This window comes from Sarcophilus harrisii, chromosome 3 (genome assembly GCF_902635505.1).
Source record: "Sarcophilus harrisii chromosome 3, mSarHar1.11, whole genome shotgun sequence".
NCBI lineage: Eukaryota > Metazoa > Chordata > Mammalia > Dasyuromorphia > Dasyuridae > Sarcophilus > Sarcophilus harrisii.
The window spans coordinates 338,918,310-338,939,032 of record NC_045428.1 but is presented as its reverse complement, the minus strand read 5'-3'; the positions used below and the strand labels follow the sequence as shown (position 1 = coordinate 338,939,032).

The following is a 20,723-nucleotide window of genomic DNA, read 5'->3' as shown; positions in this document are numbered from 1 at the left end:
GTAAATGGTCACATTGAAAATTTAAAAAATTGCCTCTTATTGGCCAGAATGAGCTGGCTCCAGCACACCCTACTTGTAAATTCCATGTCACCTGTCCCATACTCTCTTCTCATACAGGTCATATTAGCTGAGGCTAAATTTAAAATCCTGTGTGGTTTTAAAAAGTCTTCTACAACCTTGTCCCTTTACACCTTTCTAAACCATTTAAGACTTTATGCCCCTCCTTTATTTTGCTATTCTACATTTCACAGAAACCGGCCTTCTAAAACTGGGGGAAGGGATGAATAAAGTCTGGCTTGATCTTCTGAATAAAATGAAGCCTCTAGAAGGAACTAACCAGGGAGGTAGATCTTCAGAGGGATACTGTCACAGAGAGATCACAGAGGTGGTGGGTTGCGAAGGCAAAGAAACCCCAGGCACTGTGGGAAATTCCAAGAAGAGAAAGCAGTTAGAGGCTTTGTTTGGAAGTCCAGAAGATCAGGAACAGGGCTTCTTTAACTCCTCAAACAAATCCTCTACATCAGTCAATTATTACCTGAGAACATATTGTCCAGTGTGGAAAATCATCCTCAAAAGCTTGTCCTTTCCCACATTATATTTATCAAGGATACACTAAATACATAGAAATCATGCTTAGGAACTAAGTAATAGAAGTAAGATTTGATTCCAGGTCTTCAGATACCAAACCTAGGTTTTCCTCACTGTAACTTAATATCTTTTACATTTTTTGTCTATTTGTCTGGATTCAGCAACATTTTTTTTTTTTTATGAATTTCTTTTTCTTATGAGCCATTTCTACTTTTTTGGACAGCACAAAGGTAAGAGTCTAAATATGATTGCTCCATTGCTGCTGGTGATGTGAATTGATTGCTATAGAAACACCCAGTAAGTCTCTTCTATTTTATGCTTATTTATTGTCTTTCCAGTTTTATTTATAAATGCTCTTGGGATAATTTGGCTTAGCAACTTAGTTGGGGGCCCATGTTAAGCTTTCTATGGGCTTTTCTTCTCCTCTGTTTTTTGCTTTCGTGTGATGACAGCATTTTGGCAGACCCCCTGCCATCCCCTTACCTTTGCTTCATGACCAGTCTATCCTCTCTTAATACATATTTTCCTAATGACCCATTTTTTACTACTTTTTTCCTTAAATTTCCTCAATTGACATTTGTTGCTACCTTTTCACACCAACCCCACCCATTGCCTTTTGTATGACACTCATTCACACATACACATACACACACACACAGGCAGCAACTGGGGTTAAATGACTTGCCCAAGGACACACAGCTAGGAAGTGTTCATTTCTGAGGTCATATTTGAACTCAGGTCCTCCTGATTTCAGGGCTGGTGCTCTACCCACTGCACCACCTCACTGTCCCTGTGACATTCATTTTTTAATTATTCTCAGAGTGTTATTTATATTACCACAACTGGAGAGTGATGGTATTTAAAAAGATGTTTTTTTTTCTGTGGAAAGCTTAGGGTCATAGAAGAAGCTTTGACATTTTCTGAAGGCTCTCTAGCTTGTTATCCTCTTCCTGTTCAACTCTGGGCCCAAATCTGTATCCAACCACAGTTGGATGATCTGTTATCTGTACCAGATAAACATACTGATTAGCAAGCTCAATAAGATACCCATCTAAAAGCATACTGTGAATTACATAATGAACATTCATCAGCTACTTCATTTTTTATATAAGGATCACCATTTTTTGAGTAGTTAAGAGATGGCCATACAAAGTTGTGATCTTTGAGGCAATCAGTACAATATCATGTGTGAATAGGACTGTCTGGAGGATCTACCTGTCCGCAAAAAAGCCTACTTCAATTAAGAGTATGTACTGGATCTCCTCCATTACATGGTAAACACCTTTGATGAACTTATACCTTTATCTTCTCATTTTATGCTTCACCAGATTTTTTTTTACAGATGGTTGTTGAATAAGGTTGCTGTATCTTTTTAAACAAGACAATATTGTTTATAATCTTTAATCTTCTATAATAATTTGCAAATGAGCTTATACTTTAAACCATGTTATCCTCTTGCTGTCATGTCTCCTTATTTGTCAGATAAAATCTTTGCTGGCAGAAGCAGTTACTAAGCTCTTCTGACCATTTCATTGAAGAAATTATCTTACATTGATTAAGTTTCTGCAAGAAATGGTGAACAGAGTCAATATTTTTATTTTTATCCATTTCTTTATTTTCAGAGTCAATAACTTGTTTAAGTCTTATTGGAGTGATCATAATTGTATTAACTGCTCTCTTATTTTTTTATCATCTCCTGATTTTAAGTGATTCTGGATCAGTAACTAGTTCTTAGTTGTTCAGTTGTACCTGACTTTTTGGGCACAGTTTTTTTGGCAAAGACACTGAAGTATGACATTTCCTTCTCCAGTTCATTTTACAGATGAAGAAACTGAGGCAAATAGGTGAATGACTTGTAAAGGGTCACAGAGCTAGTAATTATCTAAGGCTAGATTTGAATTTAGGAAAATGAATCTTTTGGATTATATCTACTGTTTCACCTATCTACTCCAAATTAGTTATTGAGAGCCATTCAATTTCATTTTCAAAAGATGTCTTTTGGTTCATATAATGTCCCAAACTTGAATCTTTTCTGAAATAAGATTTGATGATATACAAGTAAAACTCTTGAATAATCTATAAGACTTGAAGTTCTTTTAATTCTGAATCCTCAAATTATTTTCTCAAACTACCTGAGGAAGTAAATTATTATCAAGAAAGTGGTCATTAGATAGCCTTTTTTTTGGCCACAGTAACCAAAGGAATGCTTTTGCAATCATAGTTGGGAAGAGACAAGAAAAAAAAATAAACAAACTGATGTTTGTTTGCTTGGGTTTTTTCTTTCTCATTTTTTTCTCCCTTGTGATCTGGTTTTTCTTGTGCAGCATTGATAAATGTGGAAATATGTTTAGAAGAATTACACAGGTTTAACTTAAATTGGATTACTTGCTGTCTAGGGGAGGAAAGAGGGAGTGAAAGAGGAAAAAAAATTTGGAACACAAAATTTTATAAGGATAAATGTTGAAAACTAGCTTTGCATATATTTTGAAAAATAAAAAAAATATTATTTTTTAAAAAAGAAAAATTAAACAAGACCAAAATTTCAACAAGGATTCAAAACAATAGAAGAAAAATTACTGAATAAGGCAGTACATGATTGTATGCCAAATGGAAGTATAGACTCTATGTATTATTCACTGGTCCTGGTATTCCAGGACTCACTTGAATTCTACTTTAGTAAGGAGTCTCCATCATTTCCAAAAAACTTCCAAAACCTAGTCATCACCTCAGATATTCTCATATCACAATTTTGTTTGTCTGTTTGTTTTTGAGAAGTGGAGTATATATATATATATATACCTTTTCCTGTGTTCTTGGTCTCATGTATACATTCTTCAATATTTATGGCTCCATAACTTTCATGCTATGTACATGCTCACCTTAGCATCTTTCATCTCTATGAACTTTCATCAGAGGGCCTGGCCAATCAGTCATTTTTCTTCTTGACAGCTACTCTCTAATAGTACATCCTCCAGGCCCATGCTTAAAAGAAACTTTCATCATTAATCCAATCAATATTTTTGTCTTAATGTGCATTTGAAGATTTGTTTTGTTGTTCTGGTGATACTGTTCTGTGGGCTTCTTAGGATATGGTTTAGTACTGACAATAAAAAAAAAAAAAAAAACTAGTAAGGACTTTTCTCAGCTTCCAAGTTATACTATCCAATGATTGTCACAGCTCCCACTGAAGCTTTTTTCATCTTTTCTGTATTTCTGAAACCTCATACCTTCTTATACATTTCTGTTCCCCGAGGAAGGGAATACTTTGATTTGTTCTTCTTTGAAGCATTTATCAAGATCTCAGTTTCTTTTCCTTTTTTCTTTTGAAGGCACTTGACTTTTCTACAATTTCCAAGCTCCTTAGATAGGGTCCCTCTGTGTTGCTCCACCTCAAATATGGTCTTTCCTTCATTTGGGCAATAAAAAACTTTAAATACTTCTGTTTTCCTTTAATATATGTAAGTAAATATGTGTGTACACATACAGAGATCCTTTTACACACACATACACACACACACAAACACCAAACATTCTAGTCTGCTCCACCATAGATTTTTTTAGGGATCCTTAGAAACTGGAGCTCCAAGGTCCAGATTCCACATTTCTAGATAATTGTTCCTGATAAACCATATTTTCATCAGTGATTCAGTTATTGCCTCTTATGATCACTGAGGTTTGATAAAACTGGAATGGAATATAACAAAATTAGTAAAGAATAAAAAAAATGCTAATCACAGAAATTTAGGAGTTAAAATTACCTAAATTTTCCCCCAAGTGAGAATAAAGATGTTTGTTTTCATTTAATCATAATTTTGGTTTGCTAAGTGATTTAAAAATATATGAAAATGATAAGGGACTAGTCTCTTAAGAAGATGATTTGTACATCTCACATTGCTTACCAATATAAGGTGAAAATGGATGCATGATTTCAGACATAAAAGGTAAAAGCAAAAGCAAATTAGAAGGGCAAGAAATAGTTTATATGTCAAATCTATGGAGAAGGAAAAAATTTATGTCCAAACAAGATATAGAACATTATGGAATTAAAAATGGATAATTTTGATTATTATATTAAGCTAAAAGGCTTTTTTGAACAAACAAAACCAACATAACAAAGAATAGAAGGAAAGCAGAAAATTAGGAAACAATTTTTATGGCCAGTGTTTTTGATAAAGCTTTCATTTCTCAAACATAATATTATGTCAAATTTATAAGAATACAAGTCATTCCCCAATTAATAAATAGTCACAAGATATGAACAGGGAATTTTTAGCTGAAGAAATTAGGACTATTTATAGTCATATAAAAATGCTCTAAATGCATTTAGAGAAATGCAAATTAAAACAACTCTGAGTAGCACCTCACACCTTTCCTAAGGCTAAAAGATGACAGAAAAGGAAAATGATAAATGTTGGAGAAGATGTGGGAAAATGAGGATACTAATATATTGTTGGTAGAATTGTGAACTGATCCAACCATTCTGGAAAGCAATTTGGAAACATACTAAAAGAGCAATCAAACTGTGCACACGCTTTGATCTAGCAATACCATTACTAGGTCTGAATCTCAAAAGGATCATAAAAAAGTGAAAAGATCCTATATATACAAAAATGTTTATAACAGCTCTTTTTTTGGTGTAAAGAACTGGAAATTGAAAACACCAATTAGGGAATGGCTGAAAAAAGTTGTGATATATAAATGTAATAGAAAACTATAGTGCTATAAAAATGATGAGCAAATTTCAGAAAAATCTGGATTTATATGAACTGATGCCGAGTGAAGTGAGCAGAACCAAGAGAACATTGTACATAGTAAGAACAGCTTTATATGAGAATCAATCATGATTGATTTAACTTTTCTCAACAATACAATAATCTAAGACAATTCCAAAAGACTCATTTTCCTTCATGACTCATGAAGGAAAATGCTGTCCAAAGAAAGAACCAAGCATTCAGAATACAGATTGAAGCATACTATTTCGATTTTTTTATGGCTTTTTCCTTTCGTCCTGTTTCTTCTTTTACAACATGACTAACATGGAAATATGTTTAACATGATTGCACAGGTATAAACTTATATCAGATTGCTTGTTGAATTGGTGTGAGGGGAGAGAAGAGAGGGAGGTAGAAAGATAGGGAATTCAAAATCTTATAAAAATGAACATTAAATACTATCTTTACATATAACTGGAAAAAAATAAAATACTAAACAAAAACAACAACAAAAAGAACTTTGAAAGCTATAAAAACAACAGCAACAACAAACAAACAAACAAAAATACCCAAACAAACTGCTAGGTGACATAGTGCATAGAGTCAGGAAAACCAAAGTTGAAATTTAGCTTCAGGCTCTGTGACCTGTGGCCCTCTTTGCCTCAGTTTCCTCATTTCTTAAATGAGGATAATAATAGCACCTATCTCTTAATATTATTATAAGAATCAAATGAAATAATAATTATAAAGTAGCTAAGCGTAGTATCTGACACACAGTAAGCCATATGTATATTAATTATTATTTATTATCACCCTTTACTGGGAAAGAGGAGTTCTGAGCATTCTAAATAAATAAGGAATAGTTCAGATCAAACAGTGATGCCTTATGTATTCTCCTTAAAAAGAGTTTCTCTTCCACTGAAGAAAGAGACAAGAAAAAGACAAAAGGCATTTAGGTGATTGTATAATTAATATCATGCTGGATTCTGGAGTCAGACTATCAGAATTTAAATCCAGCCTCAGATAACTAACTAGATGTGACTGATTCTGAGCAAATCATTTAACCTTCTAAGGCTTCACTTTCCCCATCTGAAAATGGGGGGAAAACACAAAGCCTTTACAATCTTTAAGACACTATTTAAATGTTAGTTATTAAGGAATTGTAGAAGTTTGATGCTGCAGTAGACAGGTGAATCAAGTTAAAAGAGAAATTACTTGCTGCTGAGGGATATTTAGTGCTCCCAATGAATAGCAAAGTTGTGATAAAGAGGCAATTAATTCTTTCTAAGTAGGTGCAAACTGAATTACACAGAATCAAAAGCTATGAAAATGTCTAGAGTTCATCTATAGGTAGGAGAAAGATAAATTTAAGGAACTAAGTTTTAACAGTTAAGTTAGATTCACAATATTTAAATATACTTTTAAATAATCTCTCTCTCTCCCTCCCTCCCTCCGTGTGTGTGTGTATCTCTGTTTCTGTGTCTCTCTTTCATATATATATATATATATATATATATATATATATATATATATATAATATAGAAATGTGACTATTCAACAGCCAGAGGATCACAGATTTAGGCTCATTCAGTCCAAACCTTTCATTTTTGCAGATGAAAAAACTGAAGCCCATAGAGTTCTGGTTTAAGTAGTTTTAACTGTTTTATGTCTGAGTTTCAGTTTCTTAAACTTTAAAAATTGAAATAATAATAATAATACTAATAATTTTCAGACATTTTAGGTTGTAATATTGTACATGGTTCTAGTTGCGGTTAAGTTACATTGAAACATTTTTTTTTTTTTTTGACTCTCAGGTGTTAAATATCACCTAATGGGTAAAGCACAGTGTTCTGAAGTAACTGAAAAGGCTGTATAAGCTAAGACTTATTTTTGCAATCTCATATTCCTTTTAGAAATAGAAAAATCCTTCCCCTAATTTTTTCTTCTATTGTTTTCTTATTATATTTTGCACATTATAGCTCAATTGAACAAGTTAAATTCAACCAGCCTATAGCAGAAAAATAGATTTTAAATATTAATTAGCACTTGCAGTCTAATAATGTCAAAAAAGAAGCTTCCAAATTCAAGTAAACTTTAAAAAGCTCTAGTTTGTTGCTTTATATACATAGTTCAAAAATCTTCAGAAATCCATGGGAAAATAAACTTTGAAAAGAGTTTGAAAAATAATTTTCTTTTAAAATTCTTCAAGACAAGTCTGAGATTGATATAAAAAAAACCAAAAGACAATATACATTTCAATATCATCTTCTGTACATTATCAGAATTTGAAGGAACTTTGAAAGGTGATATTTAACACCTGAGAGTCAAAAAAAATGTTTCAATGTAACTTAATTGCAACTAGGACCATGTACAATATTACAACCTAAAATGTCTGAAAATTGTTTTAATTTTTTTTAGTAAGGCAAAAAAAATATTAAGCATTCACCTGGACACTCATGAACATCACCAGTCATGCCACTGTTCTGATCTGGTCTCAGAAAAAAAAAATAATTCAAAGGAAAAACTTCATGGAACTGCTGTATTCAACTTCTCAGATCTTCTTATATTCCTGTTTGCAGAGCTTGCTAAAGTCTAATGGCATTGAATGAATGAATAAATGTTGAATGAAATATTTAGTAAGTGTTCACTATGTGCAGAACACTGTGCTAAAAGCAAAATAAGACCATGCCAGCTCTCAAAGAATTCACAATCCAAAGAGAGACATATCTATGGAACATTTCAGCTCCAAGTTGGATGGACAGGTCCAATTGTCTTTAAGGAATAAGAGGGAAGGTACTGAGAAGAATAAACATTGCTTAGGAAGGCATAAAGGGATCCATTAAGGGAACCACTCATCCCCATTAACATTAAGGATGATAAACAACACAATTCTCAAAAATACAGATGCTTAAATGCTGCCAACATCTGGGTCATTCCTCTGCTCATTTGCTTATTTTTATTTTTATTTTTTTTTACATTTTACATATACTTTTAGTTATATCTCTCTGTGTCCATATTATTTCTCCTCATAGAATGTAAGGCTAAGTAACTTGATCTGGGTCACAGAGATAGCACAAAAGGCAAGATTTGAACTCAAATCTTCTAACTCCAAGCACTTTGTACTAACTAGACCAAAACATCTAAGTAGGACCAAATTTGGCAGAATTTCTTTTAAACTTTAGAGAACAACAGAAATACTATATGATATATGGAAAATATGTCTATTCTATATGGCATAAAGAGTAATGGGAGTCAGGACATCTTGGTTCTACTTCTGGATATGGCATGAACTATCACTTTGACTTGGGCAACCTATTCTTCCATCTTTTAATCTTATAAACTACGCAAGTGCAATAAAATTACACACCTGTAATGTGAGTAGGATTGGACTAGATGATGTCTAATATCCATTTAAGCTTTAAATCAAAAGTATGTTTTCCTCTTCCCCTTTTCTTAAAGGAAATGTAGATTCCAAGACAGGGTTAAAATGAGACCACCAATTAAGGGAAGCAGCCTATATGTAATACAGGTCATTTCCTGGACTTTCATTTATGTATTTGCTGGCATGAAAATGGTTAGATTATTTTTTTACTGGGAGGTGTTTAAATAGGTCCTTGGCTCAACTCCATCCAGATGTTCAGTTGGACAATTCTTACTGATATTAGAAAATATACTTCCTTTCTGTCTTCAGGTACCAGAAGACTACTTCTATCTCAAGATGGGTCCAGTAGAAAAACCTTCTTAACTTCTTATCCAACTGACAAAGTGAAGTCCTAGAAAGTTACTATAACCTTCTCCTTCTGAGGGTGAGAAATTGCTTACCCTATGAGTATTCCTAAAGCTTCATATCTATTGGGTAAAGTAACTTTCTATTTATTTTAAGTCTAAAGGAACAAAACTGGAAGAAAATACTTGACTCTGATGTCAAGTATTGCATGCAAGCAGCCATTAAAACAATATAAAATACTCTAACAGATACCATGTTTGAGAGTTTAACTTTTTGTGTGTGTGTGTGTCTTTCAGGCAAAAAGAACACATGCATTACGGATTCCTTTACCAACAAAATCAAACAAAACAAAACTATTTCATTCATCACTGTTAATTTCTCTTAACAGCAGGCTAAGTATGAGATCCTAATAAAATAAGAAAATAGGAGGAAAAAAGAAGGAATAAAGGGCAGGTAGAGGAGAACAGGAATGAGAAGAGTGTGAGTGTGGAAGAAGATATCAAAAGATTAGAATATTTCAGGAATTATGCTACCTCAGTAGGAAGAAATGAGCTAACACAATCATAGCCATTATCTTTCCTGTGAGCCATTATTTCTTCATCATCTTAACAGAGCTAATTGCCCCTCATAACTTATATGGTTATATATATAAAGTCTACATGTAGATCTTGTTTTCCATTGCAAACATCCAAACAGGTTATAAGGATATTATTAAGCTTAATTTTAAGGCAAGAAGCAAACTGGACCAATCAGTTATATTAGTTTTCTCATCAGTGATAATTGTGAGACCACCTGAATTAAAATCATTTCTGAATAGATCAGAAGTAAAAGGGAAGGGGAGAAAACAGATCCATCATGGAGGCTTTGGTAGGAAAATTTGTCTTGACTGGTAGTTTGGTTCATTGTGTCTTTTCTTAACTATTCTTTTCAGAATTCATATTTGGCAAAAACATGACTTTGTAGAAAAAGTAATACAACAGAAATGAAAAGACATGATTAGAAGTCCTTGCACTAGTCATGTGACCTTGAGAAAATCACAAATTCTTTGAATCTCAATTTCCTCATCTACAAAATGGGGATCATAATACTTGCACTACTTACTCATAGAGTTATGGTGAAGAAAGTGCATTGAAAATTGAAAAAATTAATCATTATTATTATTATTATTAAACAATGCATAAGCAAAACAAGAAGGGCCCTCTCATCCCTATTTGATTCGAAAGAATGTAGGAAATATAGCTAATGTCAATTTGATTTGACAACATCTACAAAGGGTCTATAAATATCTTTTTCCTTGTGATTCTTCCTCCCCCAATAAGACCTTTCCAATCTTAAACAAGTGGCAATATAATTCATGGAAAAAATGTTTTCTTCAAATTGCAAAGAAATTTCCCAATGAAACTACCATGTTCCTGCTTCACATTTTTGAACTGTTATACAAATTGCCAGTGGTTTCAATTATCCCATTTTGAATTATTTCATATTAACATTATCACTAAAAAAACAAATAACAAAGGAAAAATACATGTCTCTATTTAAGGACAAGCTCTATGGGGAATTTGGGGTTCTCATTTTCAAACCTGTTAGCTCTAATTTGCAAAACATTTAGAATCAGGTGCAACCCTCCTGGACACTGACATGAACAAAACCGAAACACTGTTTACTGTCTTACCAAGGTCAAATCAATCGATCAAAATATAAAGTATACCAAACACTGTGCTAAGAGCTAAGAGTTAAAGGCAGTCCTCCCCTCAAGGAGCTCACAGATCCATCAGGAGAGACAATATGAAAACAAATATATAAAATGCAAACTATATACAAGGGAAATAAGAAATAAGACAGGGGAGGCACTGGAATTAAGAGGAGCTGGAGAAGGCTCTTTATGGAAAGTAAGATTTTAGATGGGACTTGAAGTCAGGAAGATCAACAGTCAGAGGGTGGAGAGTTCCAGGCACAGGAGACAGTCAGAGAAAATGGCCACGCTGAGAGATGGAGTATCTTGTTCATGGAACAGAGGGCAGCATCACTGGGTCTTAGAGTATGTGTTGGAGAATAAAATGTAAGATTAGAAAGATAAGAGAAGGTTAGGTTATAAAAAACAATGAAAGCCAAACAGAGAAACAATTTTTATTTGAGCCCTGAGGCAATTGGAAGTCAATGGAGTAGAAAGGAGAGAGGAAGAAGTCTAAATGTCTATGTTAATCCAAGTGACCTAAAGGGAGACCTAGTTAAATCTCAGCAGAGAATGAAGTCTACTGTCTGTCACTTACCTGTCTGTCACAGAAAGTACAACATGAGCTTTCTCTCAAGGATGAAAAAGGGCAGGCCTGGTGTTCTCCCTTCCCCAAGAGTTTCCCTTGTCCTGCTCTGCTCATTCCCACAGTCACCCGCCCAGCTCTCCACTTCATTAGTGGATCTATGAGGTGTGATAGAGAATAAAACAAGTAGATAAGCCACACATGATTCTGCATCTCATTAACTGATAGTAATAGTATTCTGCCATCGTTGTAACCTACCAAAAATACACAGACCTTACACACACACATATACACACAATTTTTTAAAAAGTCTTCTGTCTGTGTTTTTGTGTTGTTTCCAGTTTTATTTTGTTTATATATTTTTCACATGTTTGGGTATGCTAGTAATATATGTTTTTGATTATAAACTACCCAAATATAGATAATGTTTGTACAGTTCTTTTTGCACAGCATATATGCAAATTTGGGGCCTTAATAAATTATTTTGGCTTTGACTAATTATAGAGTCAAAACTATTTAGTCTTTAGATGGAGTTTAATTTCATTTAAGTTTGGGATCAATAGAGTTGGACTGTTTCTCATCTAGGTGTCTCTTAGGTGATAAAATTTTTCATTGTGGTGATATAAGACATTGTATGATTCAATACAAAATCAGGACTTTTTATTTTTTTTGAAATAGAGATTTCATTGCACGATAGTTTTTAACTTTGGGACTGGAGGCTCTGAAGGCAATCTGCCCTAGAGCTAAGGAAGATTCTTTTCTCAGATAAAATGAAAATAGATTCAATCAGAAGAGAAAATTAGGGAAAATATACTATATGTCAGCCATATTAATATTATTTAGACTATTTAAAACAATGAATATGAGATTGAAATATTACTGTGGTATGGGAAAGGATGAGTTAGTGGATTTAGAAAAATATGTAAAGACTTGTACCTAAGAAGAAGGAAATTATTCACCTTCAGAGAAATAGAGGATAGAAAATCATAATACAACCTTAAATAGATGTATATGAATGTATATGTATATGGTTATAGCCATCTATGAACATGTATGTGTATATCTTTATATATATATATATATATTACATACACATATTTGTGTGTATACATATACATACATATATTTCTATGTATGTAGAAATATAGCCATCTGCACTTAATTGTAGTCTGCTTAGGGAAAGAGGGAAAAATGAATAAAGTAAAAAGTACACAGCAAAGAACAAAAGAAAACCTACAAGGAAGCAAAGAGAAGATCAGCAAATACAATGTGTATATTTTTGTATATATATACGTATGTAATATTGAAATATAAATGCATTGTTTCATAATTTGAATCTTCTCATGTTCTGCTGTGCACATGAAAAATTTTTTCCCTTTTTCTGTTTTTTTCTTTTTTCTTTTGTATTTAAGTTTTAGATAAATACTTTAAGAAAAAGGAAGGTCCTTTTGCACATAGGAAAAAATGATGCACAAATGGAAAGACTCTCAGAAATTAGCCAAATATGAGGGACAACCAATGTTAAGATTATAAATCTATAGGACCATTGAACTTTCTTTAAGTCTTGACTTCCTTCATAGTGAGACTAGGACAGTCATAGAGAGAAGTCAACTTCTTATTTCCTCCAAACACAGATCAATTCTGCTTTCAGGTTGGTACATTCCAGAGTTTATTAAATTACATGTAACAAATGTATGTTAAGCACACACTTTGAACAAATTGATAGTCAGCTTGAAATAAAGGGTAGACAGTCAGAGCCTAAGTTGGGAAGATCTGGATTCAAACCAAATTTTTGGCTATGAGATCCTAGGCAAGATACTTAAAACTTGGGGGCTGCTAAGTAGCGAAGTGGATAGAGCACCAGCTCTGTAGTTAGGAGGACCTGAGTTCAAATTTGATCTCAGACACTTAACACTTCTTAGCTGTATGACCCTGGGCAAGTCACTTAACCCCAATTGCCTCAGCTTTAAAAAAAAAAAAGATATTTAAAACTTTCAATTATCTTCAAACTCTCTCCTAGAAGTTTCAGAGAAGGTCCAGTTCTGATTTGGTAACTGGAGTTTCTTCACTGGGAGTTCCCCAATCTGAGGAAGTAATAATAGTAGCAAGTGTTTTTATAACATTTTAAAGTTTCTAGAGCATATATACCTCTAGTTGAACTACTACATATATGCTACTACTTGAGCTTCACAACAAATCTTTTTGGCATTTACTACTGTTTTCCATTTTACCAGTGAGGAAATTGAGGCTGAAACAGAAGTTATGTGATTATTCAACATCTCCTGATTTTGAGTTTAGTGTTCTGTCAACTATGTCACCAAGTTACCTTAAAATCACAGTTCTGATTTTTTAAAATATGCAAAGTATTATGATGAATGCTGAGATACACAGATCAAGCCATATTGTTCTTGCCCTCAAAGTGTTTACATTCATGAGTGGAGGTGGGAAATAATATGTATACAATACAAAGCAAGTTCAAGGATGAAAGGATGCTAATGAGACAGGGGAGGGACAGAGAATCAAGACAGACTTTTGTGCAGCAGTTCCTGCCACTTAGAGGACATGAAAAGAGCTTAAGGGTTAGGAATAGGGATGCACATTCACAAAAATAGAAGCCCCATGTACTAATGTATGGAGGCAGAAGATGAAACATCATAGAAGGCAAAAAGGCCAAGTGTGAGTTAAATGGAAAGCATATGGAATAATAAGAAAAGGGAATGGAAAGATAAGTGAGAGCCAGATTTTAGAGGACTTGAAATATCATCAAGAAAGTATGATGCATATGTGTACATAGCATTTAAAGAACCTTTTAAGAATAACAAGTTCTATAAATGCTAAATACTATTTCAGAAGCACATTACTAAGTTAGATCTAATATTTTCTAATTCTGTTTTTTGACAGTTTTCAAATGTTATAATTATTCTTCTCAGAGTAAAAATGTGGAAAATGTGCATTCTGGCTCCCCCTAAAACTCAGCATAAGCAGACTATGCTCAGTCCATATTCTTTAGCTAAACCATCACACAGTTTGCCTTGTGGCTCCTATATCAAAATTGCTGCTCACTGATAAATTGGGTTCCAACAAAAGCAAGTGTATGCTTTCCAGACTTTAGGAAAAAATTATTCATTTAGTCTTCAAATGTTTTAGCAGTTATTACTCATGGGAAGAAACAAAAAGTACAAAGTACCATGCTATACATTGAAAAGAAATGCTTTGTATGTATTTATATTTATTTGTATATGGGTTATATTCCTCCCACTAGTCCCTCCCTATCTCTAGCACCTTAAGGACAAGGAACGTTTGGTCCATTTCTTTGAACTACATATGTGCAAATATTTGTATAATCATCTATCACTATGTATGTATATCTATATACAAATGTTTTTCTAGTTTATATACATTTGTATATCTTTATACACAGATGGTGTTTATATACATCTAGTGAATCCAGTGATTCTAGCATATATCTATTGGAGAAAACACTATGTACAAGTGTCCATTCTCTCATTTTTTTGCTTATTTTGCTCCCACTAATAAGGAAGGGAAAGAGAGGCTAGTCTAGTGCTCTATCCTCTGTGCCATCTAGCTGTCTAACAGATTAATTTGATTTATTATAATAGATCTATGAGAGACAACTCGATATAGTGGGGAAAAAAAATTGGTTTCCAAATCAGAAGGTCTCGAATTCCAGCTCTCAAAGATCAAACCAAATGGTTCCTGCCCTCAGAGTGCTTACTTTCAAGATTACATTTATATAATACAAAGCATATACAAAGCAAGTTCAAGGGTAGGAGGATGCTAATAGAAAGGAGAAGGATAGAGAGTCAAGAAAGACCTTCTGTACAGCAGATTCTGTGGTTTGAAGGATGTTAGAGAATCTAAGAGCTAGAAATTGGAGTGCATATTCACAAAAATGGGGAGCTCCCTGTACTAAGGCAGAAGATAACCCTGCCACTCAATATAAGACTTTATCTGCTTCAGTAGATAGAGTTCCTCATTGAGAATACCTAAGAGTAATGAAATTACAAAAACCAACCAACCAACCTAGATTTATAGTTTCTAATCCCAGGACTGGTTTTTACCCTGATCCTGACTATCTTTGAGAGAGACCAGAAATCTTTATGTGTCACCTTTCTCACTTCTTCTGCTACTGTTATTTCACTCTAGTAACTTAACTCAAGGGCAGCAAGGTGGCCCAGTGGGCTCAGAATCAGTAAGACTTGTCTTCCTGTGTTCATATCTAGCCCCAAATACATAATATCTATATGCTGGGCAAGTCACTTAACTTGTCATTTACACTTCTGTAAAATGAGCCAGAGAAAGAAATGGCAAGACATTTCAGGATCTTTGTCAAGAAAACCCTAAAATGGGGTCACAGAGCTGAACAAAACTGAAATGTCTGAACAACAGCAGAAGGGCTTAACTATCAAACAAGTGTAGATGTGAATATATCTGTGAGCTCTCCACCTTGCAATCTTGTAAGGATAAGAACAGTATATTTTCCCATTATCAAATTGTAGCTCTTTAGTTTTGATTTAATTTTCCAAATAAAAAATAGAGCACAATTATGTTCTTTTTCCTACATGAAGCAAGCCTTCTTGGAATTCAGGCAATGGGGAGATAGATTCCCCCTCTCTTAGTCTTGAAAAATGTTAGCCCTTCATCCTCAGGACTTCCATAGCCTTTGTGAGCATGAGGTAGAAGACATGTCCTGAAATGCTGTAGTCAGGAATTAGTGTGGGAATGCTCAGGGGGCATACACAGCTTCCATGACAAACATAAGATTTTGATATTAAGAACACCCCTCAAGTGACTATTTGTTGCCTAGAGTCACTAAGAGCCATTAAGTCTTTTCATGCTGTGGACAGTGTTTTCAGAATAACTCGGACTGTGCTCTGCACTCAAACCAAATTTTCCCTATAGGTCACATTTCCAATAATTTCCTACTCAGTTTGCTTTAGAAAAAAAAAATCTCATAAACAAACTGATATTTCCGCTGTTCTAACTCAGTATCTAATCGAATTCAGAAGTCAAGCCTCTTCAATAGCTTCAAATTCAGAGAATTTAAGTCTGTCTCCAAGTTTAAAAACAATCTTAATATCTCTTCTTCCATCCCTAGAGTGAGTGATCTTTTAGTGCCTTCCAGATAACATTAGATGTCACTTCTCTGGCTTCTTCCAATACCACAGGGCACTTCAACGCATTAGACCTTCTTAGTCAACCATTTCAACACAAATGTAGTAGTTTTTGCTCCCTCCAGTACTGTCTTTTGTGAATAGACCAATTTGTTTTCTTTCTTTTTTTCCCCTCCCTCCCTACTTTCATTCCTTCCTTCTTTTGTTCATCCCTTCCTCTCTTCCTTCTCTTCTTTCCTTCTTTCCTCCCCTCCCTTTTTCTTCCTTCCTTCCTTCCTTCCTTCCTTTCCTCCTTCTCTTTCTTAAAATTTCTCCCCAGTACTGCATTGTTCTCTAAGGCCTTTATTCATTGACAGCTGCTCTGTTCTTCTCTTCCTCTCAGAGAACAACTTCTTTTCCCATCCCTAAACCACCATCATTCCCATCTCTGTGGCCAAACTGTTAGTTTTGGAGTCATAGTAAAGAGTCTGGAGACAAATTACAACCACAACAGCTGTGTTTACTAAGCTACAAATGAACTCATCCCAGTGCTATTAGAATTGCACGAGGAGGCAGCCATTTGGAACCTACCAGCATTGCTCCACCCTCAGGATGTACATTGGCTGGCTGGGCCATAGGCCCTTCCAAGCAAGTGATTGGCTTTGTGAATACATTCCATTTTCCTGCTAAACCCCAGAGACCTCTTTGGGCCCTCAGTGTTTATACCAGAAGAACTTGCCCTCAACACTTAGGTATTCTTCCTTCTCAAAGTTGGAGTAATTGTCACTTGGTTTTTGTATGGTCTGGCTGGGAGAGCGTTGCTTGAAGTAGAGTAGATATTACTTGAATAGCAACAGAAAAACTCCCTTTCTGCTAAAAATAAAATAAAATAAAATAAAATAATCCCACTGGCCTATCCCACATGATTATACACCAATATTAGAAATTTATCCTTGAATTGATAAGTATATTTTGTCTAGGATCTTAGGAACAACCTACCACTTTGTAATAACTTTTCCAATAACTTGGCTCCCTGTTCTCCTGCCCTGTTTGAATTTCTGCTTTATTTTGCTGCTAGTATCCAATATCCTCCAAGACTGAGGTTTTGTTTTGGTTCCCACTAATCTTTCCAGGAAGTAATGTGTTGCCTTTAAGCTCTATAGTTATCCCTTTTATGGTTTCGATACATCATAGGTTGTCTTAAGAAATTAAATTAAAATTTTTGAAGAGTTTTGTGGAAGCAACAGAGCATAGCAGATGATAGAGAAAAAGTTTAGAAACTCAGAAATGCATAAAATATATGTATAGAATTATATAATATCAAAGTATTTTATCTTTTAATATTATAATCATTCAGACTGGTAAGAAGGGAGAGCCAAAAATTTTTGCGTGAATTTTCTAGATTGTGGGGGCATGTGCACTAGCCTCTGCAAAGTAGTAGGGATAACTGTATTTCCCATGCCTATTTGATACCACGTACCACCAATCGATTTTATCTGCTGGGCCTACCTATGGTCTGTCATCTGCTTGAACTTCTTCCTATTGTTTATAGCTGAGGCCAGCAATTATGATTACTCAGTCTAGCCTATCCTGCCGTCATGAGCTCTTAGAAGAGAAAAAAGAGAGTGTAATGTTGGAGAAGAAAGGCATATATAGGTAAGATCCCAGAATATTTCTACGTATAAGATGAAGTGCAGCAGGTATACAGATAAAATAAAAGTATTGTAAAAGAAAGAAATGGGGCAAAGAAAGACATTGTTATCTTTACAATTTTGCTTAAGGTTGACATTTGTTTTGCTGTTTTTCAGATACTTTTTTCTTTTAAGAAATTAAATTATTTTTCAATGAACAATAATTTATTTCCTTTTGCTCCTACCTCTCCTTTTTCATTTAAAAAAAGAGAGAGAAAATTCTGGTAATAAATATATATAGTAAAATACAATGTAATTCCTGTTTTGGCCAGGTCCAAAATGAGTCCATGACTCTAATGTGTATTACAAGTCCATCACCTCTTTAATATAGAGAACATGATTTACCTACAGTCAGGGCTGGTTATTGTGTCAAACAAAGTTAAAATTTTTTTATTTACAATATTGTTGTAATTGTATAAATTATTCTCCTGGTTCTACTTACTTTACTCTGCCTCAGTTCATACAAGTCTTCTCAGGGATCTCTGAAACTTCTCTTTCATCATCCCACATGATATTCTATTCCATCAGGGGTTTTGAATTTTGGGAAGTTTTTTTTAATATCCTAATTCTATATTTCAACATAATTGACTTTGTAATCATATATATTATTATTTATGCATTTAAAGAACATTATTCTAAGTGGTCCATAGTCTTCAAAGGGGGATCTACAAACAAACAAAAAAATTAAGAACCTTTGTATTACATTCAAATAACATTTTATTCATCCATTCCCTAGTTGATGGTCTCTCCTTTATTTTTCAGTTCTTTATGACTACAAAAACAACTACTAACAATATTTTTGTACATTTTGATGCTTTATTTTCCACTCTTGAATGTATTGTTCAATATAATTTTATATCTATGTGGGCATCTGAGAAGAGAAAAAAGGACATGAATAAAACCGTCTCTGAGTCTAGCATTTTCAAAAGTGGACATCAGGTAAAATTAATTCAGATATCAAGTTTATTCCAGGACAGGTAAGCAGCTGTCTTAGATTGCTTGAGGGATTCTTATATTTAAGAGACAGGGTCTGGAGTCTCTGGATTTATAACTAGAGCTAATGTAATATGAAGTTGAAGTAGTAGTATGACTTGAGGGATGACAAATGGTTTTCCTGACTTAAAATTTTTGTCCCACTTGCATGGCACATCATGCTTAAAGCTCTCAGTAGTAAAGATGACATATTAAAAAAAAATAATTCTATGAATCCCCTATAACAAATGTAAATATCCCTGGGGAAAAGTACTATAAAACCCCACTCTAAACCCCAATTCAATTAATTAGATTACTAGCTATTACCTTAAAAGATAGAGAATGGACAGAATTCTTTAGGAAAGGTAATTGGTAATAGAACTGAAATGCTGCCCAAAGGGAACAGGTTGAACTGGGGGTGGGTCCTAGACCCATGAAGCAGAGGTGAGAATAAGCACAAAAGGGAATCAAAAGCCTTGGGGGAAAAGAGGTAAAATTTTAAAAATCTGAATTCTTAGCTGTCATTTTGTTTGCAGTCAGTCTTGTCTACCATCAGTGGGATCAAAGTGTGGACCTTTAGCTTTCTAAATGAGGCTGAACCTCCCAGATTTCTCAATCATGGCCAGGCAACTTCATTTTGGAAGACCTCTTCAGGCCAGGAAGTCATACTTCAGAAGTACAGGCTCCTCCTATTCCCATCTCCAATTAAGGAAGACACCCAGGTTAGCAATCTCTTCATTTGCCACCAGGCTGTCCAACTCAGGATTTCTCCAAAATGCCCCCTTGCTGGATGCCTTCTGCTTGCTCTTCTCCTTTAGCTTTTTTAAAATAGTCTTCCCCCAGTAGAATGACAATTCCTTGAGGACAGGGATTGTTTTTGCAGTACTTATAATAGTGCAAGTGTTTGTATTTTTTGATAGCACTTCCACAGGTGTGGGTCAAGACATTTGAGATCTTCCCAAACTGATGTGTGGACAAACAGAGAACTAAATGCTACCAGAGGATAGTCAAAAACCAAGCATGAAAATGAAGAATTCTCAGTCCTTTAGCCTTTGAAAAATTACAGACCACTTTCCTTACTCGGTTTGGGTAAATTGGCAAGTAACTGGATTATAAAAACTGATGTAATTCATATTGAATGACTCTGCCCTTCCCTGCCTTTCTTAGGTAAGGAATCTTGGTGAAATCATGGAAGGTTGTTCCAGAGGGGTTTTTTTGCTCCTGCTCCCTTCAGGGATCAAGAACATCCCCCACACCCCACCTCCCCACCCCCTCACCCACACTATATTTAACCAAGACTTATCTTAAAGAGTGCTTCTGACACTGATGATTTTGTGCAATTCTGCCTCACTGAAATCCAATTCACACATAAATCAAGACATCACTCATGATATTATTTGTCCTCGTGGAAAATGAAGAATAAACAACTTTATTGCAGCAGTATGAATTCTTACTGGAAGAGGAAAGAGGAGGTTGGAGCATTATTATTCTAAAAAGTAAATCAGTCAACTGGAAACCCCAATTGCAGGTTTAAAACTGTGAACAACCCATCCTTTTCAAAAGAAACAGGTCGATCGCAAGCTGGGAGCAGTTACAGAGATGCTGGGGCACACACTTGCTGTTGCAATCAATGGCAACTCCTTGTATAAATTTCAAGGGTG

At 34.4% G+C, this 20,723-nt stretch overlaps 1 protein-coding gene and 1 long non-coding RNA gene across 6 annotated transcripts in view; one reads left to right on the top strand and one right to left on the bottom strand.

The window, feature by feature from the left end:
• Positions 1–9,450, top strand: part of LOC116422407 — a 48,400-nt gene extending 38,950 nt beyond the window's left edge. Inside the window, exon 2 of the long non-coding RNA XR_004233022.1 lies at positions 8,992–9,450. This is a non-coding gene — a long non-coding RNA (uncharacterized LOC116422407). The remainder of the gene's footprint in view (positions 1–8,991) is intronic.
• The window catches only part of MGAT5 (alpha-1,6-mannosylglycoprotein 6-beta-N-acetylglucosaminyltransferase), a 365,609-nt gene that overhangs the window by 66,283 nt on the left and 278,603 nt on the right, over positions 1–20,723 (bottom strand). The window lies entirely within an intron of this gene.